Consider the following 23,217-nt stretch of genomic DNA (forward strand, 5'->3'; position numbering starts at 1 on the left):
CTCCCCTCTGGAATTCTGCTCTTTTGTCCATGTTTAGACTAAGGTTGTAATGAGGTCTGGAGCCAAGTGATCCTGGTGCAACCCAAACTGAGCATCGGTGAGCAGGTTGTTGCTGAGTAAGTGCCGCGTGATAGCACTGTCAACGACTCCTTCATCACTTTGCTGATTATCGAGAGTAGCCTGATGGGGTGGTAACTGGCCGAATTGGATTTGTCCTGCTTCTTGTGGACAGGATATACTTGGGCAATTTTCCACCTTGTCAGGCAGATGCCAGAGTTATCACTGTACTGGGACAGCTTGGCTAGGGGCGTGGCAAGTTTTGGTGCAGGTCTTCAGCACTATAGCTGGGATGTTGTCAGGACCCCTAGCCATTGCTATATTCAGTGCCTTCAGCCCTTTCTTGATATCATGTGGAGTGAATTGAATTAGCTGAAGGCTGGCATTTGTGATGCTTGGGTCCTCAGGAGGAGGCTGCCATGAATCATCCACTTGGCACTTCTGGCTGAAGATGATTGCGAATGCAGTTGTAACTCCGAGATAAATTAACTTTTCCTCTCTTCTCATGCCCCTTCCCTTCATCCTGTGTCCGTGCATTGCTGTACGCGAAAAACAGGGCACTCCTAAACTAGTGCCCCGCATTCAGAATAGCACATATTGACCAGGTGTGCAAAATGTAAAAGACTGGAGCAAGGGCAGCGTGTGAGACTTGTACTCTCCTCTGACCAAAAGCAACATCCCCCAAAACAAACCTCTGATAGTCCCAGTGAAGAGTTGGAAGGCGAAATTAATTCTTTAAGGGTTGTTCATTAAAAATCCTGCAGGTGGTAGTATCTGCACTACTTCTGTAACATTGCAGTGCAAACTCAATGCCTACTTTAATCCAAATTTATCACCTCAATCCAACTTGACATCTTTTATAAAGACGACGGTGGGGTTTTAAAATTAATTTTCAGTGGCTTTCTGACATTCCCATTATATTAAATACATGTGAAATCAAAATCTCTTATTTCTTAACCCCCTTCCCAATTTATGCTTTGATGTGGATTTAAAACACGCTTCTTTATTCTTCCTACCTGTAACTAACTACAGTCCCTCCCTGTGCTTCGAAAATGCAGTGAGCTAAAATAAAAAAGGGCTGTGGTTTTTGATGTGCTAGGATTTTTTCAGAGCACCAAGTTAGATGCTGCACATTTGCCACAAAACCACGGAAAATGACGAGAAATTACAATTGTTCCCTTTTTTTGCCTGCGGGCACCTACTTTGACATCCTCCCGAAATCAGAACAAAGGAGCCACATGGTGATAAATATAATTGTAAAGATAATGACTGCCCATTAAACCTCTACCACGCCAATTTTTCTGGGAACAATTAAAGCACAGGCTACTTCAGGCATTAATGTCTGAGAACCATTTTGATCTGGTGCTCTCCGGTTCGTTCTTCTCTCTGTCAGCACAAGCAATCTTTTTATAATTTATTCTACCTTTCCCTCCTTGTCAGTCTGCCGGACATCATTTAAAGGTGGAGTAATGAGGATAAGTTTCTTTTAACGTATCTAGAAAGAGCATTGCTTTGTGGTGGCAACAGACTTCCCTTTGTCGAAAAAGTAAGTTCATTCACTCAAATCTTGCAGGGGGAACTTATGCTCCTGAAAATTCCTGCACCGTTGCTGTGCCCTGTCTTTCTGTGCCTGGGTCCAGCTCCATATTCTAGCCCACTGCCTCCGCTCGTAAGATTCTGGTCCAGATGTTGTTCCCCCACCCCTCCCTGCCTCCATCCATCCAATATTCAAAAGCAGCAACAACGACTTGCATTTATATAGCGCCTTTAACATAGTAGAAGTCGTTAGGTGCTTCGCAGGCACATTATCAGAGGTTTGGGAAGGAATTCTAGAGCGCGGGGCATAGCCAGCTGAAGGTACAGCTGCCAGTGGTGCGATGAAGGAGTTGGTTGGAATGCAGAGTTCCTGGAGGGTTAGGGCTGGAGGATGTTACAAAGATGATCCCACAGCTCTTATCTGCAATCCCACACATCAGAATTGTCTTTCTAAACCTCTCTTGTGGTAATTAAGCAGTTGCGGTCATTGGAGGTCAGGGATGGTATAAAGCTTTAAAAAAATAAAGAGGCTTACATAGATGCAAGGAAAAGTGGATATCTAGCAGAATGGTGGAGCTATTAAAAGGTAGCAAAGGAACAATGAGATTCAAAAAAGGGGAATGTAAAATAACTAATGACATATCAAAGCTGGCAGGAAGTTTTTGTAAAAATGTTGAGAGAGGGTAAAGGAATGTGGGCCCATTAAAGACAGATGCAGGCAAGCCAATACTGGATAATAAGGAGATGACAGCCTTGTTAAATGAACACACTGCATCCATTCTTTGGAATTCTTCATCCCAGAAGGCTGTGGATGCTCAGTTGTTGAGTGTACTCAAGACTGAGATCAATTAGATTTTTGGACACTAAGGGAATGAAGGGAGATGGGGATGGGGCAGGAAGGTGGAGTGCAGCCATGATCATAATGAATGGCGGAGCAGGCTCGAAGGGCCGAATGGCCTACTCCTGCTTTCACAGTGAAGCAAGAGAACAAAATACCAGCAATTAAAGGGAGCCTAAAAATAAATCAAGGGGAAGAGCTTAGTGGATTTAACAAATATATTTCTAATGGTAATGAAGAAAATAATAGGAATTAAGAGAGATAAATCTCCCGGACCTGACTGTCTCCCGCTGAGGAACTTAAAAGAAACAGGTGGAGAAATTGCAGATGCGTTAATCATAATCATAATACTCCAGATTCAGGAATTGTAAATGTCACTGTTATTTAAGAGAAATCAGGTAACTACAGACCTGCCAGTTTAACATCAACTGTGGGGAAGTTACTGGAGTCTGTCACCAGGGATATACTGACTGAGCACTTGGACAGGTGATCAGAGTCTGTGTGGATTTGTGATGGGTAGGCCATGTCTGACTAATCTAGTTTAATTTTTCTGAGGAGGTCACCAGCATGATGGATAGGGAAGTATTGATAGATTGACAAGAAGACTTTTAATAAGCTTCGGCACAAGAGATCATTGGCAAAAATGAGAGCGCATGGAATTGGGAGGTGAGAGTTGTGCTATGGCTTGGTAATTGTTGGGAGGTAGAAGACAGAGTAGGGAATCAGAGTTTATTCTCTGAATGGCAGGATGTGGTAAATGATCTCATCTTTTTGCCGTATATATTAATAACTTAGATGAAGGAAGACAGAGTTGTATATTCATGTTTGAAGATGACACCAAGTTAGGAGGAGTGGATTGGAGGAGGAAGCTTCAAAGGGACATAGACAGACTAAGTGAGTGGACAAACTATTTCCAGATGGATTTCAAATTGGGGAAGTGTCAACTCATTATCTCTGGGTCTGAAGAAGACAAACCAGAATATTTTCTTAACAGAGAGATTACGAGTTGCCGTAGAGCAAAGGGATTTAGATGATGGCATACACATATCACTAAAAGCTGGTGTACAGGAACAAATGTAATCAAAAAGACTGATGGAATGTTGTCTTTTATCTCACCGGGTTAGAATACAATTTCAGGAAATGATGCTTCAGTTGTATGTAGCCATGGTCAAACCCCATCTGGACTAATGTGTTCAGATTTGGGCACCAAGCATCAGTAAAGAGTTACTGGTTTTGGAGACAGTACTGCACAGATTCACCAGAATGATACTAGGGCTTGAAGGGTTAAATTAAAAGGATGGGTTCTATAAACTTGGCTTGTATTCCCTTGAATTTAGAAGATTGAAGGGTGATTTAATTGAGGTATTTAAAGTGATTAAGGGATTTGATAGAGTAGATGGAGTGAAACTATTTCCTCTGGTGGGGGAATCCAGGACAGGAAGGCGTAATCTTAAAATTAGAGCCAGGCTATTTAGGAATAAAATCAGGAAACACTTTTTCACACAATGGGTAGTGGGAATCAGGAACTTTCTCCTCCAAAAGGCTGTGGATTCTGGGTCATTTGAAGTTTTCAAGACTGAGAGCAATAGATTTTTGTTGGGTGAGAGTGTGAAGGGATAAGGAGCAAAGACAGGTAAATAGCATTCAGGTACAGATCAGCCAGGATGCAATAGAATGATGGAGCAACAGCAGTACTTCTTCTTCTTCTTCTTTGGCCTCCTTATCTCGAGAGACAATGGGTAAGCGCCTGGAGGTGGTCAGTGGTGTGTGGAGCAGCGCCTGGAGTGGCTATAAAGGCTCTTCTACAGGTGCTGCAGAAAAATTTGATTGTCGGGGCGGTAGCTGTCCAGTGAGGTGCGATGACCTCTCCCACCGACAAAGGCAACCCGTGACGCCCAGTTTCTACGCCAATTTATCTGGACTTATAACCCGTAACTGCTGCCTTCCGTGTTGTGTCAGTCGCTGTGAGGCAACTATGGAGTGACCTCTCCATGGCGCATGCCTGGGCGAATTTATGGAGGTTGAGAGTTTCCCAGTCGTCAAAAACCCCCCTCTCGGCCTTTCTGGTGGGGTCCAAAGGAGTGCAGAGCATGACGTTTGGCACCGGTATGGCTGCAGGAACTGCCGGAAACATGCCAAAGGTGACACATGACCGCCTACGGGGTTCCGCTCCGGATTTTCTGTTAGGGTTTACTCCCTTAGCCTTGGTCTCTCCCGACACGCCCACAAGGCAGTGGGGTTGTTAGGGCCCCTACACAGGTGTAGGATGATGGTGGGAGGAGGGGATGCGAGGGGGAGGGGGGTGCGAGGGGGAATGTAATTTGTATTTATATAGCGCCTTTAACATAGTTTAACACCCCAAGGCGCTTCATAGGTGCATTATTGGACAAAATGTGACACCGAGCCATATAAGGAGATATTAGGACATATGACTAAAAACTTGGTTAAACAGGTAGGTTTAAAGGAGGAGAGAGGTGGTGAGGTTTAGGGAGGGAATTCCAGAGCTTACGCCCTTGGCAGCTGAAGGCACGGCCACCAGTGGTGGTGCGATTTTGATCAGAAACTGAACTGGAGTAGCCACATAAATATCACGCCTACAAGAGCAGATCAAAGGCTAGGAATCCTGTGGCAAGTAACTCACCTCCTGACTCCCCAAAGCCTGTCCACCATCTGCAAGGCACAAGTCAGGAGTGTGATGGAATACTCTCCACTTGCCTGGATGGGTGCAGCTCCAACAACACTCAAGAAGCTCGACACCATCCAGGACAAAGCAGCCCACTTGATTGGCACCCCATCTACAAACATTCACTCTCTCCACCACCGACGCACAGTGGCAGCAGTGTGTACCATCTACAAGATGCACTGCAGCAATGCACCAAGGCTCCTTAGACAGCACCTTCCAAACCCGTGACCTCTACCAACTAGAAGGACAAGGGCAGCAAATACATGGGAACACCATCACCTGCAAGTTCCCCTCCAAGTCACACACCATCCTGACTTGGAACTATATCGCTGTTCCTTCACTGTCGCAGGGGTCAAAATCCTGGAACTCCCTTCCTAACAGCACTGTGGGTGTACCTACCCCACATGGACTGCAGTGGTTCGAGAAGGCAGCTCACCACCACCTTCTCAAGGGCGATCAGGGATGGGCAATAAATGCCGGCTTGGCCAGTGACGCCCACATCCCATGAATGAATTTTAAAAAAGATTAAAATTGGGGATGAGCAAGAGACCAGAATTGGAGGAATGCAGAGATCTGAGGGTTATAGGGCTGGAGGAGGAACTGAATGTTGTCAGCGTACAAGTAGAATCTGTTGTGGTTCCCAAACATGCTGTAGGGCAGCATGTAGATGAGAAATAGGAGCAAACCAAGGACAGACCAGGCTTGAGAAGCTGAATGACCTACTCATATTGCTAAGTTCCTCTCTCCCAACCTTCAGAAGCTTCTTTGATCACACTCCCTGTTTTCTCCCCTGATATTTCCCCCCACTTCCTGCTCGGTATCCTTAACTCTCTTGTATAAAGCCTTGATCTGTTCTGTTTTAAAATAAAAAGACTCTATATAATTCCAGGTCATTGAAGATTGTACTGGACTGGTGTGTCTCAATCACCTACAGATACTGCGCTGTGTTTGTGATTTTGAAATTCTTGTCCTATGTTCCTGGGGATAGATTCTGTGCGGAACTCTCCTAGTTAGGGCATGGTGAATGGGAACCCCCACAGATGCAAATGCTTGTGATTTGTGACACTACCAGATGGGAACGCCCGTGCGGGCACAGCAAGTGGGGTTCTGCACAGGACATAGCCCAAGCAGTCACAATGCAACAACACTGAACAAGTGCAACTTGCATTTATAATGGGAATTTTCATTGAATTAGTGGATGAGTCTCAGTTATTAAGGGTGCATTTATATCACTCTTAACATAGAAAAACACCTGAGAATGAAAAGTAAAGTAATGGGTGGCAAAACACTACCTGAAAAGGTGGTGGAATCAGTTTCCATAAATAATTTCAAAAGGGGAGTTGGACAAGTACTTGCTGAGGAACATACAAGGTTACAAACAAAAGGTGAAAATGTTGAACTAAGAGCGATGGCTCTTTCAGAGAGCCAGTAAAGGAATGATGGTGCAAATGACTTCCTTCTGTGCAGTAAGTTTCTATGATCTAATATCATATAACATTTTGAGACCCTATAAAATAAATCAAGATTTCCCTCTTTGCTTAATTGTTAAGCTGCCATTTACTATTCCTAAAGCGATTGATGATGAGTGCCCCTTTAACAGTGCTTGCCCTTTGAGTTTGCTTTTGGTCAGCAATACAGTGCCCAGTTTTACATTAATTTTTTCTTAAAAGGAAACTCGCTTTTCTCAACAGCTGTTCTGTTTTCTTATTGGAAATGACTGAGTGGCTGATGACATCCTTTATAAAAGTCAATGTTCTGTAGAGAAATGCAACAGCTAATTATAGGAGTGGCCAATTAATCTGCCGTTGGCGGTTTTGGCCGAGTGATAAACATTGGTTGAGGGATGAATGTTGTCCAGGACACTGGGAGAACTCCCCGATCTTCTCCTTTCTTTGCAAGTGGGTTCCAATTCTGTGCAGAGAAGAAAACTTAAGATTTAGAACTTTAAGCAATGTTAATTCATTGTTTAATTTTATTTCAAACAACCAATGTTTCATGCTTCTCTACATCGAAAACCTTAAGCGTGGACTCTTGAGAAAAATCATAGTTTGTCTTAAATTAGTATTGGGCAAGTTGTAAAACGAGCTGCTAATTTGCTCTTCCCCATTTTGTGGTATTTCTCAAGACAGATTTATACCCCCTTATTGTTATGTTACAGATGGAGTCCTTTTAAGATATTTCTATGATTTCTTTTCAGATTGTCCATATGTAATGTTATATATGTATATACTGTTATACCATCTGTAAAGTATTAGGAACTAATTAGCTAGGAACTAGTTGTTATGTGTAAGTATTCCAGTAGGGGGCCACATTCACAGCTGCACTGGGGAGTCATGTTATATGTTGCACCAGAACCAAGGGAATCAGGTTCAACAGTACAAAGCATGGTGCTGAAATAAACAAGACTGACTTCAGCCTTTTCCAAGTTTAAAGTGTGATTCTTTCCAACTTCTGGGAACCAGAAACAACTTAAAGATGAAACATGTAAGGCTTTGCATGTGGAGGAAAAGCTACTCAAAGAATATCCTACGCATCAAATAATCTTTCTTAGCATTTCTAACTATCTATTTGGTATTTCGCTGCTGGCACCCAAGCAACCATTCCACCAATAGGACACTATTGTTACCACTGGTAGAGTAGCATAGTGGTTATGTTACTGGACTAGTAATAAAGAGACCTGAACCAATGCTATGAGCACCATGGTCACTGGAGAGTTTAAATTCAATTAATTAAATAAATCTGGAATAAAAAGCTGGTATCAGTAATAGTGACCATGAAACTACTGGATTGTTATTTTTAAAAACCCATATGGTTTACTAATGTCCTTTAGGGAAGAAAATCTGCTGTCCTTACCCGGTCTGGCCTACGTGTGACTCCAGACCCACAGCAATGTGATTTGCTCTTCACTGCCCTCTGAAAAGGTCTAGCAAGTCACTCAGCTGTATTCACGAAGGCAGCTCACCACCACCTTCTCAAGGGCAATTAGGGATGAGCAATAATTGCTGGCCTTGCCAATGATGCCCACATGGGTGGCGCAGTGGTTAGCACCGCAGCCTCACAGCTCCAGCGACCTGGGTTCAATTCCGGGTACTGCCTGTGCGGAGTTTGCAAGTTTTCCCTGTGTCTGCGTGGGTTTCCTCCGGGTGCTCCGGTTTCCTCCCACATGCCAAAGACTTGCAGGTTGATAGGTAAATTGGCCATTAGCAATTGCCCCTAGTGTAGGTAGGTGGTAGGGAAATATAGGGACAGGTGGGGATGTGGTAGGAATATGGGATTAGTGTAGGATTAGTATAAATGGGTGGTTGATGGTCAGCACAGACACGGTGGGCCGAAGGGCCTGTTTCAGTGCTGTATCTCTAAACTAAACTAAACTAAACATCCTGTGAATAAATACATATTCAACTGTTTGAAGCATCACAGTTGAGTCCAATTCTGTATTCAGCTGAAGTCCACACCTGGGCTTCCCAGCAGAATTCATTTGCTGATGATGAGGAACTCAGACTTCTTTTCATGAACCCAGATTGTGATGAGTCTTGAAACTTCCAAATGTTCTGCTAGTTTATCACAGATAATTTGGCACAAACCAAGAATCTGTTCAACAGCAACCATTACATTCGCCAGCTGAGCACTGGGAAGCTACATAAAGTTTTTTCTGAAAAGGAGAGATGGGGGACAGAAGGAATAGGCAAAATATTTTGAGAAAATTCCTGCTCATTGTCCAGATGCACAACTCAATATTTGTTTCAAAGGTGAATGCTGATGGTAATACCAAGGGGTAAGCTAGTATCAAGCAGTGCCCAAGCTTGGCTATGCTAAGAAGTTAAAGAGCCAATAGTATTGACACAACTACACAGGTTATGGTCATCTTTTTATACTGACCTAACAATTCAGAAATTGAGTTTAAATTCCACCATACCAAGTTGTGAAATTGAATTTTAAAAATCTGGTCATTTCTGAGGTAGGATCAGATAAAAAAATCATGAAAGTTATTGGATTGTTGTAAAACCCAACTGGTTCACCTAAGAACAGAAGAAATAGGAGCAGGAGTAGACCATTCGGCCCCTCGAGCTTGTTCTGTCATTCAATATGATCATGGCTGATCTTCTGCCTCAGTTCCACTTTCCAACTCTATCCTAGTAAATCGTGATTCCCTTAGTGTTCGAAAATCTACTGATCTCAGTCTTGAATATACTCAATGACTGAGTGTCTACAGTTGTCTAGAGTAGAGAATTCCAAAGATTCACAACCCTCTGAGTAAAGAAATTTCTGCTCCTCAGTCCTAAATGGTGATCCTTTATCCTGAGACTCTGCCCCTAGTTCTAGATTCTCCAACCAGGAGAAAACAGCCTCTCAGCATCTACCCTGTCAAGCCCTCTAAAAGATTTATACGTTTGTCACGAATGTCTTTCAGGGAAGGGTACTGCTACCTCTGGGCTACACATAACTCCAGTCTCTCACTCGGTGGATGACTCTTAATTTTCTCAGGGTAACGAAGGTTTGTCAATAAACTCTGCTTTGCCAGAGTTGGCCACATTCCAAGAACAAATATCTTAAAAAGAATCAGCTCCTCAGGCTGCTGTGCTTCATTGTTCTGCCAATCAAGCTTTCTAGAGGTAATGAACACTGTATTTTATTTTTAATTCAGTAGCAGGAATAGAAACAGTTCTAGACTGTTGAAATGATGTGGATTTGGAACCATGTGGTGTTTAGGGGTGATTTCCTCTTTAATTCCATATTCTGAATATAGAACACAGAACAATGTACCTACAATGTCAGAATTCCCTCTATTAACAAATACTTAACAAAAGATGGTTAGGCAGAGAAAATGTTTTAGTTTTACAAAAATGTTGCATTACTAATAAGGGAAATTCTTAATTGAAAGAGATTTTGCAGCTTCTTTTGCGAGCTCCCATTGACTTGATTGGCAGGTGGACAGGAAATGCAACTGCCACAACACCCTGACTTTGACAAGCACTGTTGGGCTCTAGCACGTTCAACTGGTGAATCAAACTCCGACACGGGGTCTCGCCAGCACCCAACAAAAACAAAACAAAACATTGTCCGAGCTCCCCCCCCTCCCCACAAACATTCCTCACCCATCCCAACAGTAAATCACCTTGTCGCATGACAGAAATCAGACATGGGCTTGAAGTGAAATAATTCCTGGTGCTTCCGTCTGGCTTGATTTTGGTCCCAGAGCTCTTACTTAATCAATAGTTTGTGAATGTTAGAGGGGTTGTTTGCCAACTATTATATGGAAAAGTTTAATAGTTAATAAATGTTAACGTAAGTTGTTTGCCTGTTACTCTCAGTTGCACAATCTAATATTTCCAGTAATTCATAATTATCAGTTGTAACATCATCCCTTAGGCATGCTGGCAAAATAAACCTTTATTAATTTCTTTCTTTTTGCCAAAACCTTAGTTAGATTTTACAATGTGACACACACTGAAAATGAAGGTGGCATATAAACTGATACACAATTTAACCAGATAGATTGTAATAGGGTGCCAGCCTTGGCTCAGTGGGTAACACTCTTGCCTTTGTGTCAGAGGAGAGTGGGTTTAAGTCCCACCCCAGAATGTAAAATCTAGGCTGACACTCTCAGTGCAGTACTGAGGCAGAGGTGCCGCCTTTCAGCTTGGGGCATTATCTGACACCCTCTCTGCTCTCTCAGGTGGACATGAAAGATCCACTGCCATTACTTTGAAGAAGAGCAGAGAAGTTCTCCAGATGTCCTGGCCAATATTCATCCCTCAACCAACATCGTATTGAAGAAACCATATTATCTGGTCAATTAATTCATTGCTATTTGTGGGATTTTGCTGTGTGCAAATTAGCTGTTCAATTTTCTACATCGCACCACTGACTACACTACCAAAGTTGTTCATTGTCAAATATTTTGGAACTTGATACTTATTCTTGGGATGTGGACACCTTTGGCAAGGCTAGCATTTATTGCCCATTCCTAATTGTCCTTGAGGGGTGTTGGTGAGCTGCCTTCTTGAACTGCAGCAGTGCATTTTCCTTTAGTGGGTTGATGGGCCATTTCAGAGGGCAATTATGAGTCAACCACATTGTAAATATAGGCTAGACTGAGGGAGGATGAACAGATAAAGGGCACTAGTGAATCAAATAGGTTTTTTTACATGAGACTAATATTTTATACCAGTTTTATTAATTGACTTTAAATTCCCCAAAGCTTCCATGGTAGGGTTTGAACTCATGTCTCTAGAGAATTTATCTGGGCTGTTAGATTAGTAGTCTAGTAACATTACCACTATGCTACCGTTCCCTAGTACTATAGGAGTGCAAATCTTTCCTTCAGTTAGAATAGAACCTTTAGTTCCAATTAGTTGGCTAAATTTAAGGGCAACTTGTGCTGTGAGTGGCTGAGACTGTTCAACCCATTTCATGTTGGACTTCAGCAAAGACAATAATCCTCTGCACCCAACTCCCAAAGGTTAAAGAGCCATGAATTAAAACCACCTCAGCAACCAATAAATCCCTCATGTTTAATGGATAGCTTTATGGAACATTTTATCAGGAACAAGTTCTTTGTTTATAAAAGCTTGTTGTTAAAAAAAAAATGTCCAAAGCATAATCTTTATGCAGAGCAAAAGCACGATTCTAAGAGTGCTGTGCATTTAAAATTTAAATCTGTTATTTATTCTCAAGGTGTTGGTGATGAATCCACAGTGTAAGAACATGATAATTAACTGCAGTGAAGGCCAATGCTATTAATTAACACTTAATGGACTTGGGCACACAGCGTGTTCCAGTGCACATTTAAAAAAGATAAACCAGAAATAGAAGATTATACCATTAGCAGCATGATGTGAGCTTTTAAATTAAGAAACCTAGGTCAAGGCCCATAGATCTTGGCATTACCAAGGTCAAAGAGAGATGAGATAAATTGAGGAACTCCCTCTTGACTTGCTCTTGAATTCCCGATTTAGAGAAGCATTGGCCATAGCCTGTAGAGGATCACCAACATTGTTGGCCCCAGCAAGTATTAGTGATAGGATTGGGGGGGGGGGGGTGGGGGGGGCAGGAGGGTGGGTAAGAATTGGGGAAGTGTTAGCGGGCCTCACATCCTCAAAATAATTACCAAATGAAAATATCTTTCTTCTATTTGCTTGCCAGCTGCATCAATAGATTCCATTATCCATTATATCCACTTGGAGATTTAAGATATTCAACTTTGCTGTGCTTCTGCTGTGAATTGTCTGGGGTACTCTCTGTTGAAACGTCGCCAAGAGTGACATCTCAATTCATTCCATCTTTGCTGCCTCCGGAGAATCCTTGGCATCAGGTGGCAGGACCGTATCTCCAACGCAGAAGTCCTCGAGGCGGCCAACATCCCCAACATATACACCCTAGTGAGCCAGCGGCGCTTGAGATGGTTTGGCCATGTGAGTCGCATGGAAGATGGCAAGATCCCCAAGGACACATTGTACAGCGAGCTCGTCACTGGTATCAGACCCACTGGCCGTCCATGTCTCCGCTTTAAAGACGTCTGCAAACACGACATGACGTCCTGTGACATTGATCACAAGTCGTGGGAGTGAGTTGCCAGTGATCGCCAGAGCTGGCGGACAGCCATAAAGGCGGGGCTAAAGTGCAAGGAGAGAGCCAACTGTGTAACAGCCCCGACAACCAATTTTATCTGCAGCACCTGTGGAAGAGTCTCTCACTCTAGAATTGGCCTTTATAGCCACTCCAGGCGCTGCTTCACAAACCACTGACCACCTCCAGGCGCTTACCCATTGTCTCTCGAGACAAGGAGGCCAAAGAAGACAAAGAAGACTCTCTGTTGAGTTTCTCGTCTCGTCATTGCTGCTGGGAGTTTGCAGGGATGGGTGTTATGGTAGTGGGGATCATATTTAGCTAGCTGAGACCAGTTGGTTTCTGAGAGGAACAGAGAAAGAGGGATAATGAACAAGCTAGCCATGACCACTCTCTCAGCTGTGAATATATTTTAATTTTTCTCTATGTTTACCCATCTATTCAATGAGGCTCAGCCAATCTCCAGCTACCAATGAGGCGATGCCAACCTTCTTTAAAACCTAAATTCCAAAACAGAGAACAAGCCAGCGATACTTATCTTCCTCATTCATTACCAGGATTAGTCAGTAAATAAAAAAAAATCCCAGGAAAGGAAATTGAAAACACAGTCATAATGTTTGACTGGATGAGATAACACTGAACCACCCAAATATTAAACCCACCAAGAGACCAGGAGAGCTTTGGAGACTATGAAGTTTCTGCAAAGCTGAAGCTAAATGCCAGTTGTGATCAATATGCCTTTGTGATCTGTGACAGGTTCCATAAGCCCATCAACGTGAGGCAACGCCTGGCTTTTAATCCAAATTTATGAAACTTGCCTGAAATCGCAAGTAAGCTTAGTTTTGAAAGGGAACTAAATTATGACACTTTTCATTGTTTTGTCTGCAATCGGGAATAGGCCAGCAGTTATTCCATCACTCTTTAACTTTTCAACATTCTTCTTTGTCTTTCAAACTCTAAGTACACCTCCTTTCCCTGCATCCTCCCTCTATTGAAATAAAGATTACTGCACCGACTCCAACTGCAGAGAGTGCTCCTTCCTCACGTTGGCTTTTATTTCAAGGGGGCTGAAATATGAAGGGGTAGAATTCATGTTGCAATTTTATAAAGCTCTGGTTAGACTCGATGTACAGTTCTGCTTTCAATCCAGGGCTTCGCACCACAAAGGATTTATTAGTTTTAGAGTGGGTGCTGTGCGGATTCAGCAGAATAATACCAGATTAAATGGGTTAAATTATGAGGATTGGTTGCATAGATTCAGCTTGTATTTGCTTGAATATAGGAGATTAAGGGGTGATTGGATTGAGGAATTTAAGATGATTAAAGGGGTTGATAGGGTGGTTAGAGAGAAACTATTTTGTCTGGTGGGGGGAGTCCAGAGCAAGGGGGTATAATCTTCAAATTAGAGCTAAGATGTTCAGGAGTGATGTCAGGAAGCAATTCTTCACACAAGAGTAATGGAATTCTGGAACCTTCTCCCTCACAAAGCTGTTGAGGCTGGGGGTCAACTGAAAATTTCAAACTGAGATTGGTCGATTTTTGTTGGGGAAGGGTACTCAGGTTTACAGAGCTAAGGTGGGTAGATGGAGTTAAGATACCGATCAGCCTTGGCCTGATTGAATGGCAGAACAGGCTCAAGGGGCTGAATGGCCTCCTCGTGTTCTTACGTTCCGACTTGATTTGCCTTCTCTACTACTTTTCCTGATCTAGGTGTCATCCTGCACGCTGGTCCTTGGCTCTTCACTTAGGTTTCCCAGTTTTTAAAAATAAGAATGCATCTGTCATATTAAAAGTTAATTATGGTGTTGGACCTGTTAAGAAAGCTAAAATAATAACTGCAAAAGATTGCAAAGATTTGTGATTCAACAGATAGATTATCAGGTGGCTGTGTAGACACCCTAGGGCGGACAACACGGAAGATCTTTGTGGAGCTGCTGGAACAAGAGTTTATATATCAGTAGGTTATGTGAGAGGAGAATGCCACAATGATGCTGATAATACATAAATCTAACATATACACCAAATAACTGCAAGGGGGGAAATAAATTGTTATTTCAGAAACCAGTCGCTGACACTTTTTTTTATGATATTGGAGAATTGTTTCCCTGGCCTTGATGAATCTTTTTTAACCATTCCAAGATCTCTGTTGATAATGCCACTAATTAATTACGGAGAGAAAATTTGCGATTGGGCATTCATACTCTGCCGTAATACAATCCACACAAATTCAGTGGCCTATACATTTGATTTTATTTGACATGATAAATTCTTGTGTTGTTTCGAGATTTTATTTTCATGTGTTAAGCTAAAAGAGCTGCTTGACAACACAAAATGTAATCAGCCATGGAGCTAATTAAATATTTATTGGAATATTGGATAAACTCTGGCATACACCACCAGACAAGCTGCCTGTGTAATATTTTTAGAAAGAGCTTTAATGATTAAAGGAAAAAAAGTAAAAAGGGCACTTTGATTTTGAGTCACTTTTGAACATTTCCCACATTAATACCAAGTAAAATGTTGATGCTCGTATCAAGTAGGCAGGGGGTATTGGAGTGATGGATACAGCTCTGCCCTTGCAAAGTCACCACTTATCCTTGTGTCAAGTTCCCTGACACAATCTAATATCTTCCTCTTTCTGAGAAGGCAGCCATAGGCTAGGAGGAGGTCCTATTGCTGTCACATCATGCAAACGTCGGCACGAGACCAGGAAACTCCACTCAGGAGGGCCAAGGGAGAAACTCCTCGCCAACCTGTGATTGGTGGAGACACATTGCAACACCCATTTTTGTTTTGAGATGTTTTGCTGCCGAGGTTAGGGAGTATTTAGATAGAATTTTCCCTCAAGACATTAAATGGGTTCATGAGCAGACAAATTCTCCCTGGTTTGTGGAAGGTGGGGACTTGATGAGCTAAATGAAGTTATGTTTCTTATGATTAGCCCTGCTCCCCTCTACCCAAACCCTTCCTGTCAAATTATGACACTGCCTGCAGATTGGGAAAATCCCTGATGTTTCATCCATTTAAATTCACAGAAAATTAGTCTCTGCCAATTCCCAAGCTGTACTGCCTGCTAACGCCAATCACAGCATGAGTGGTGCATTGGACAATTAGCCCTAATGTGTAATTATGGTACTTTTGGGTGATGTTAGAAACAAGCAATGCAAGAGAATAGTGTTTAACGGAGGGGGGGGGAGGGGGTGGTGGGGTGGGGGTTGTGGTGGTGGAGGAAAGTAGATCATGTCAGCACAGTGGCACAGTGGTTAGCATTGCAGCCTCACAGCTCCAGTGACCTGGGTTCGATTCTGGGTACTGCCTGTGTGGAGTTTGCAAGTTCTCCCTGTGACCGCGTGGGTTTCCGCCGGGTGCTCTGGTTTCCTCCCACAACCCAAGACTTGCAGGTTGATAGGTAAATTGGCCATTGTAAATTGCCCCTAGTGTAGGTAGGTGGTAGGAGAATTGTAGGGATGTGGTAGGGAATATGGGATTAATGTAGGATTAGTATAAATGGTTGGTTGATGGTCGGCACAGACTTGGTGGGCTGAAGGGCCTGTTTCAGTGCTGTATCTCTAAATAAAAAGCATAGTCATTAACATCAGCATGTCTCAGTGGGTAGTGCTCTTGTCCCTTAGTTGGAAGATTGTGGGTTCAAATCCCACTATAGGAACTTGAGTATAAAATCTAAGCTGACAGTCCCAGTGCAATACTGCATTGTTGGTAATGCAGTCTTTGCGAGGGAATGTTAAATTGAGGCCTTGTGAATCCTCTCAGGTGGACATAGAAGTTCCAACAGCACTACTTTGAAGAAAAGTAAGGGTGTTTGCCCCGGCCAATATTTAGCCCTCAATCAACATCACTAAAAACAGATGATCTGATCATTTCTGTTTGTGGGAGCTTGCTGTGTGCAAATAAGCTGTTACATTTCAACAATGACTACGCTTCAAAAGCATCTCACTGGCTGTGAAGAACTTCGGGGAGTGTTGAGGTCATAAAAGTGTTACAAGAATTCTGTATTTTTATTGAAAGCTAAGAATTCTGTGTGTTTTAAAAACTGAGAAAAAGGACTTCTCTGTGAACATTGAATGCCGAAACTTGGTGTTTGAACTGACTGGGACAGGCTATAAGGCACTTGTTTCCAAGCAACTTAGCAGGGGAATGACAGATCACATGACTTGATTGTTAGAGTTTCAGTTTCACTTTTGCATTGCGAAGGAGCAGTGAGCTAGACAAACAGGATGCAGTGAAATCTCTGCTTTAACCTGCCTGGAGCAAGTGAAATCTGGCTGGGACCTGTTTGCAGACCAGAGAAAAGATCTCTCCCTGAAAAGGAAGACTTGCATCTCTTGGAAAGAAATCCTGCATTTGAGGTGTGGCTGTGGTCTGCCTGGTGAGGAAAAATACCCCTGGAGAGAGAAAGAGACCCAGGAAAAGAGAAGTTGCTACTCTCTGTGGAGGAAGACTGCTTTGCAGAGAAGAAATCAAAAAGTGACATCAGAGTGACGTCACAATCAACAGAGCAAGCAGGGAAACAGAGAGCCGCCGGGGTGAGTATCCAGGTAAGCTGGGTTAGTAACTAAATTAAAGAGAAAGGTAAGATCTACAGTTTTTTAACATAGTAAGTAGTGTTTGTTTTAGGGAATCAAGGTCCCAAGTGTAAATAATCTCTAATTTTTGAGTAATTTAAGGGAGTAAATTAAGGATGAGTCATGGCAGGGTAGCTCGGCCAGTGTGGCATGCTCCTCCTGTGCAATGTGGGAAATCAGAGACACTTCCAGTGTGGGCGAACACGTGTGCAGGAAGTGTTTCCAGCTGCAGATACTCGAAATCCATGTTTTGGATCTGGGGCAGTGGCTGGGGACACTGTGGAGCATCTGCGAGGCTGAGATTATCGTGGATAGCACGTACAGGCAGATGGTCACACCGCAGGTAAAGACTGCTCAGGCAGAAAGGGAATGGGTGACCGCCAGGCAGAGTAGAAGAACTAGGTAGATAGTGCAGGAGTCCCCTGGCTCCATCTCCCTCTCTAACCGATTTTCCACTTTGAATACTGTTGGGGAAGATAGCTTCTCAGCGGAATGCAGCAAGAGCCAAGTCTGTGGCACCACAGGTGGCTCAGCTGCACAGGAGGGGAGGAAAAAGAGTGGGAGAGCTATAGTGATAGGGGATTCTATCATAAGAAGTACAGATAGGTGTTTCTGTGGCCGCAAATGTGATTCCAGGATGGTATGTTGCCTCCCTGGTGCTAGGGTCAAGGATGTCACGGAGTGGCTGCAGGACATTCTGAAGGGGGAGGGTGAACAGTCAGAGGTCGTGGTTCACATTGGTACCAATGACATAGGTAGTAAGAGGGATGAGGTCCTGCAACAGGAATTTAGGGAGCTAGGTAGCAGATTAAAAAGCAGGATCTCAAAGGTTGTATTCTCTGGATTACTCCTGGTGCCAAGTGCAAGTGTCTATAGGAATAGGAGGATAGAGCAGATGAATGCTTGGCTGAAGAGATGGTGCAGGAGGGAGGGCTTCAGTTTCATGGATCACTGGGTCTTTTCTGGTGAAGGTGGGACCTGTACAAGTCGGACAAGCACCTGAACTGGATTGGGACCGACATCCTTGCAGGGAGTAAAAGGAAAATACTTCAGATGCTGGAAATCTGAAATAAAAATCAAGAAATGCTGGAAATACTCAGCAGGTCTGGCAGCATCTGTGGAGAGAGAAGCAGAGTTAACGTTTCAGGTCAGTGACCCTTCTTCAGAACTCTTGCAGGGAGGTTTGCTAGTGCTGTTGGCAGGGGTTTAAACTAATTTGGCAGGGGAGTGGGATACAGAATGGAAGTAGGGGGTGATGCACAACCAAATATAAAAGAGAAACAAAGTCAGTCTGGAAGGCAGAGAAAATGTGGACCTGTTAAGGCACAAGCGAATAATGCAAGGCTGATTGCATCTATTTTAACGCAAGGAGTCTTGCAAGTAAGGCAAATGAATTGAGGGCGATGATTAACACATGGGAATATGATATTATTGCTATCACAGAGACATGGTTGAGAGAAAGGCAGGACTGGCAGCTCAATATTCCAGAGTATGGAATCTTCAGGCGTAATGGGGCCGGGGTGGTGGTGGGGAGGGGTGGGAGGTGGGTGTAAAAGAGGAGGTGACATTGCACTATTGATCAAGGAGTCAATTATTGCAGTAAGGAGGGATGATATCTTAGAAGGTTCCTCAAATGAGGCCATATGGGTAGAACTTAAAAACAAAAAGGGGGCAATCACTTTGCTGGGAGTATACAACAGTAGAGGCCTGCTTTAGGACGGGAAAAAAAAGCAGAGAGTGCTGAGCGAGTGATCAGCTGGGAAGGTCAGTTTCAACTTAAACTTAATTTTCCTTTTGTTTTCGGCGGACCAGGGGGCTTCTGGGTAAGTAAATACCTATATATTTGGGCTGTTTCTGAACCCGAGACACTACACGTGTAGTGTCTCCCACCCGCCCTCCTCCTCTAACCAAAAAAAAGGACTCGGTGGTGTGTAGATAAGGTAAGGCTTTTTCTATTTCTCTTTTTTTTTTATCGTGAGATTGGTAAAAACTTTTCGTTCCTTTTTCATTTATCTAAGTTAAGCTTAAGATTAAAAATGGCAGGAGATCTCAGACCCGTGTTATGCTCCTCTTGCTCAATGTGGGAGCTCAGGGACATGGCTGATGTCCCTGACTCCTTCACGTGCAGGAAGTGTGTCCAGCTGCAGCTCTTGTTAGACTGCATGACGGCTCTGGAGCTGCGGGTGGACTCACTTTGGAGCATCCGCGATGCTGAGGAGGTCGTGGATAGCACGTTTAGCGAATTGGTCACACCGCAGATTAGGATTGCAGAGGGAGAAAGGGAATGGGTGACCAAAAGGCAGAGAAAGAGCAGGAAGGCAGCGCAGGTGTCCCCTGCGGTCATCTCCCTCCACAACAGGTATACCGTTTTGGATACTGTTGAGGGAGATGGCTCACCAGGGGAAGGCAGCAGTAGCCAGGTTCATGGCACCGTGGCTGGCTCTGATGTTAGGAAGGGCGGGAAAAAGAGTGGAAGGGCTATAGTCATCGGGGATTCGATTGTAAGGGGAGTAGATAAGCAGTTCTGTGGACGAAAACGAGACTCCCGAATGGTATGTTGCCTCCCAGGTGCACGGGTCAGGGATGTCTCAGATCGGCTGCAGAACATTCTGAAGGGGGAGGGTGAACAGCCAGTTGTCGTTGTGCACATAGGCACCAATGATATAGGTAAAAAACGGGATGAGGTCCTACAAGCAGAATTTAGGGAGTTAGGAGCCAAGTTAAAAAGTAGGACCTCAGAGGTAGTAATCTCAGGATTGCTACCAGTGCCACGTGATAGTCAGAGTAGAAATGAAAGAATAGTCAGGATGAATGCGTGGCTTGAGAGATGGTGCAGGAGGGAGGGGTTCAAATTTTTGGGACATTGGGACCGGTTCTGGGGGAGGTGGGACTATTACAAATTGGACGGTCTACACCTGGGCCGGACTGGAACCAATGTCCTTGGGGGTGCTTTTGCTAACGCAGTTGGGGAGAGTTTAAACTAATGTGGCAGGGGGATGGGAACCAAATGAGGAGGTCAGTGGACAGTAAGGAGGTAGTAACTAAAGCCTGTAAGGAACTAGATAATGAAGTCAGCGTGACTAAGGGAAAGAGTAGGCAGGGAGCAGATGATGTACACAAAGGGACTGGTGGTCTGAGGTGCATTTGTTTTAATGCAAGGAGTGTAGTAGGTAAGGCAGATGAACTTGGGGCTTGGATTAGTACCTGGGAGTATGATATTATTGCTATTACTGAGACTTGGTTGAGGGAAAGGCATGATTGGCAACTAAATATCCCAGGATACCGATGCTTCAGGCGGGATAGAGAGGAAGGTAAAAGAGGTGGAGGAGTTGCATTACTGGTCAAAGAGGATATCACAGCTGTGCTGAAGGAGGGCACTATGGAGGACTCGAGCAGTGAGGCAATATGGGCAGAACTCAGAAATAGGAAGGGTGCGGTAACAATGTTGGGGCTGTACTACAGGCCTCCCAACAGCGAGCGTGAGATAGAGGTACAAATATGTAAACAGATTATGGAAAGATGTAGGAGCAACAGGGTGGTGGTGATAGGAGATTTTAATTTTCCCAACATTGACTGGGATTCACTTAGTGTTAGAGGTCCAGATGGAGCAGAATTTGTAAGCAGCATCCAGGAGAGTTTTCTAGAGCAGTATGTAAATAGTCCAACTCGGGAAGGGGCCATACTGGACCTGGTGTTGGGGAATGAGCCCGGCCAGGTGGTTGAAGTTTCAGTAGGGGACTACTTTGGGAATAGTGATCACAATTCCATAAGTTTTAGAATACTCGGACAAAGACGAGAGTGGTCCTAAAGGAAGAGTGCTAAATTGGGGGAAGGCCAACTATACCACAATTCGGCAGGAGCTGGGGAATGTAGATTGGGAGCAGCTGTTTGAAGGTAAATCCACATTTGATATGTGGGAGGCTTTTAAAGAGAGGTTGAATAGCGTGCAGGAGAGACATGTTCCTGTGAAAATGAGGGATAGGAATGGCAAGATTAGGGAACCATGGATGACAGGTGAAATTGTGAGACAAGCTAAGAGGAAAAAGGAAGCATACATAAGGTCTAGGAGGCTGAAGAAAGACGAAGCTTTGAAAGAGTATCGGGAATGTAGGACCAATCTAAAATGAGGAATCAAGAGGACTAAAAGGGGTCATGAAATATCTTTAGCAAACAGGGTTAAGGAAAATCCCAAAGCCTTTTATTCATATATAAGGAGCAAGAGGGTAACTAGAGAAAGGATTAGCCCACTCAAGGACAAAGGAGGAAAGTTATGCGTGGAGTCAGAGAAAATGGGTGCGATTCTAAACGAGTACTTTGCATCGGTATTCACCGAGGAGAGGGACATGACGGATGTTGAGGTTAGGGACAGATGTTTGATTACTCTCGGTCAAGTCGGCATAAGGAGGGAGGAAGTGTTGGGTATTCTAAAAGGCATTAAGGTGGACAAGTCCCCATATCTGGATGGGATCTATCCCAGGTTACTGAGGGAAGAGAGAGAGGAAATAGCTGGGGCCTTAACAGATATCTTTGCAGCATCCTTAAACACGGGTGAGGTCCCGGAGGACTGGAGAATTGCTAATGTTGTCCCCTTGTTTAAGAAGGGTAGCAGGGATAATCCAGGTAATTATAGACCGGTGAGCCTGACATCAGTGGTAGGGAAGCTGCTGGAGAAGATACTGAGGGATAGGATCTATTCCCATTTGGAAGAAAATGGGCTTATCAGTGATAGGCAACATGGTTTTGTGCAGGGAAGGTCATGTCTTACCAACTTAATAGAATTCTTTGAGGAAGTGACAAAGTTGATTGATGAGGGAAGGGCTGTCGATGTCATATACATGGACTTCAGTAAGGCGTTTGATAAGGTTCCCCATGGTAGGCTGGTGGAGAAAGTGAAGTCGCATGGGGTCCAGGATGTACTAGTTAGATGGATAAAGAACTGGCTGGGCAACAGGAGACAGAGAGTAGTAGTGGAAGGGAGTTTCTCAAAATGGAGACGTGTGACCAGTGGTGTTCCACAGGGATCCGTGCTGGGACCACTGTTGTTTGTGATATACATAAATGATTTGGAAGAGTAGCAGATAGTGAAGGGGACTGTCAGAGAATACAGCAGGATATAGATAGATTGGAGAGTTGGGCAGAGAAATGGCAGATGGAGTTCAATCAGGGTAAATGCGAGGTGATGCATTTTGGAAGATCCAATTCAAGAGTGAACTATACAGTAAATGGAAAAGTCCTGGGGAAAATTGATGTACAGAGAGATTTGGGTGTTCAGGTCCATTGTTCCCTGAAGGTGGCAACGCAGGTCAATAGAGTGGTCAAGAAGGCATATGGCATGCTTTCCTTCATCGGACGGGGTATTGAGTACAAGAGTTGGCAGGTCATGTTACAGTTGTATAAGACTTTGGTTCGGCCACATTTGGAATACTATGTGCAGTTCTGGTCGCCACATTACCAAAAGGATGTAGATGCTTTGGAGAGGGTGCAGAGGAGGTTCACCAGGATGTTGCCTGGTATGGAGGGCGCTAGCTATGAAGAGAGGTTGAGTAGATTAGGATTATTTTCATTAGAAAGACGGAGGTTGAGGGGGGACCTGATTGAGGTGTACAAAATCATGAGAGGTATAGACAGTTTGGATAGCAAGAAGCTTTTTCCCAGAGTGGGGGATTCAATTACTAGGGGTCACGAGTTCAAAGTGAGAGGGGAAAAGTTTATTGGGGATATACGTGGAAAGTTCTTTACGCAGAGGGTGGTGGGTGCCTGGAACGCGTTGCCAGCGGAGGTGGTAGACGCGGGCACGATAGCGTCTTTTAAGATGTATCTAGACAGATACATGAATGGGCAGGAAGCAAAGAGATACAGACCCTTAGAAAATAGGCAACAGGTTTAGATAGAGGATCTGGATCGGCGCAGGCTTGGAGGGCCGAAGGGCCTGTTCCTGTGCTGTAATTTTC

The sequence above is a fragment of the Heterodontus francisci genome, chromosome 22 (assembly GCF_036365525.1).
Source record: "Heterodontus francisci isolate sHetFra1 chromosome 22, sHetFra1.hap1, whole genome shotgun sequence".
Classification (NCBI taxonomy): Eukaryota; Metazoa; Chordata; class Chondrichthyes; order Heterodontiformes; family Heterodontidae; genus Heterodontus; species Heterodontus francisci.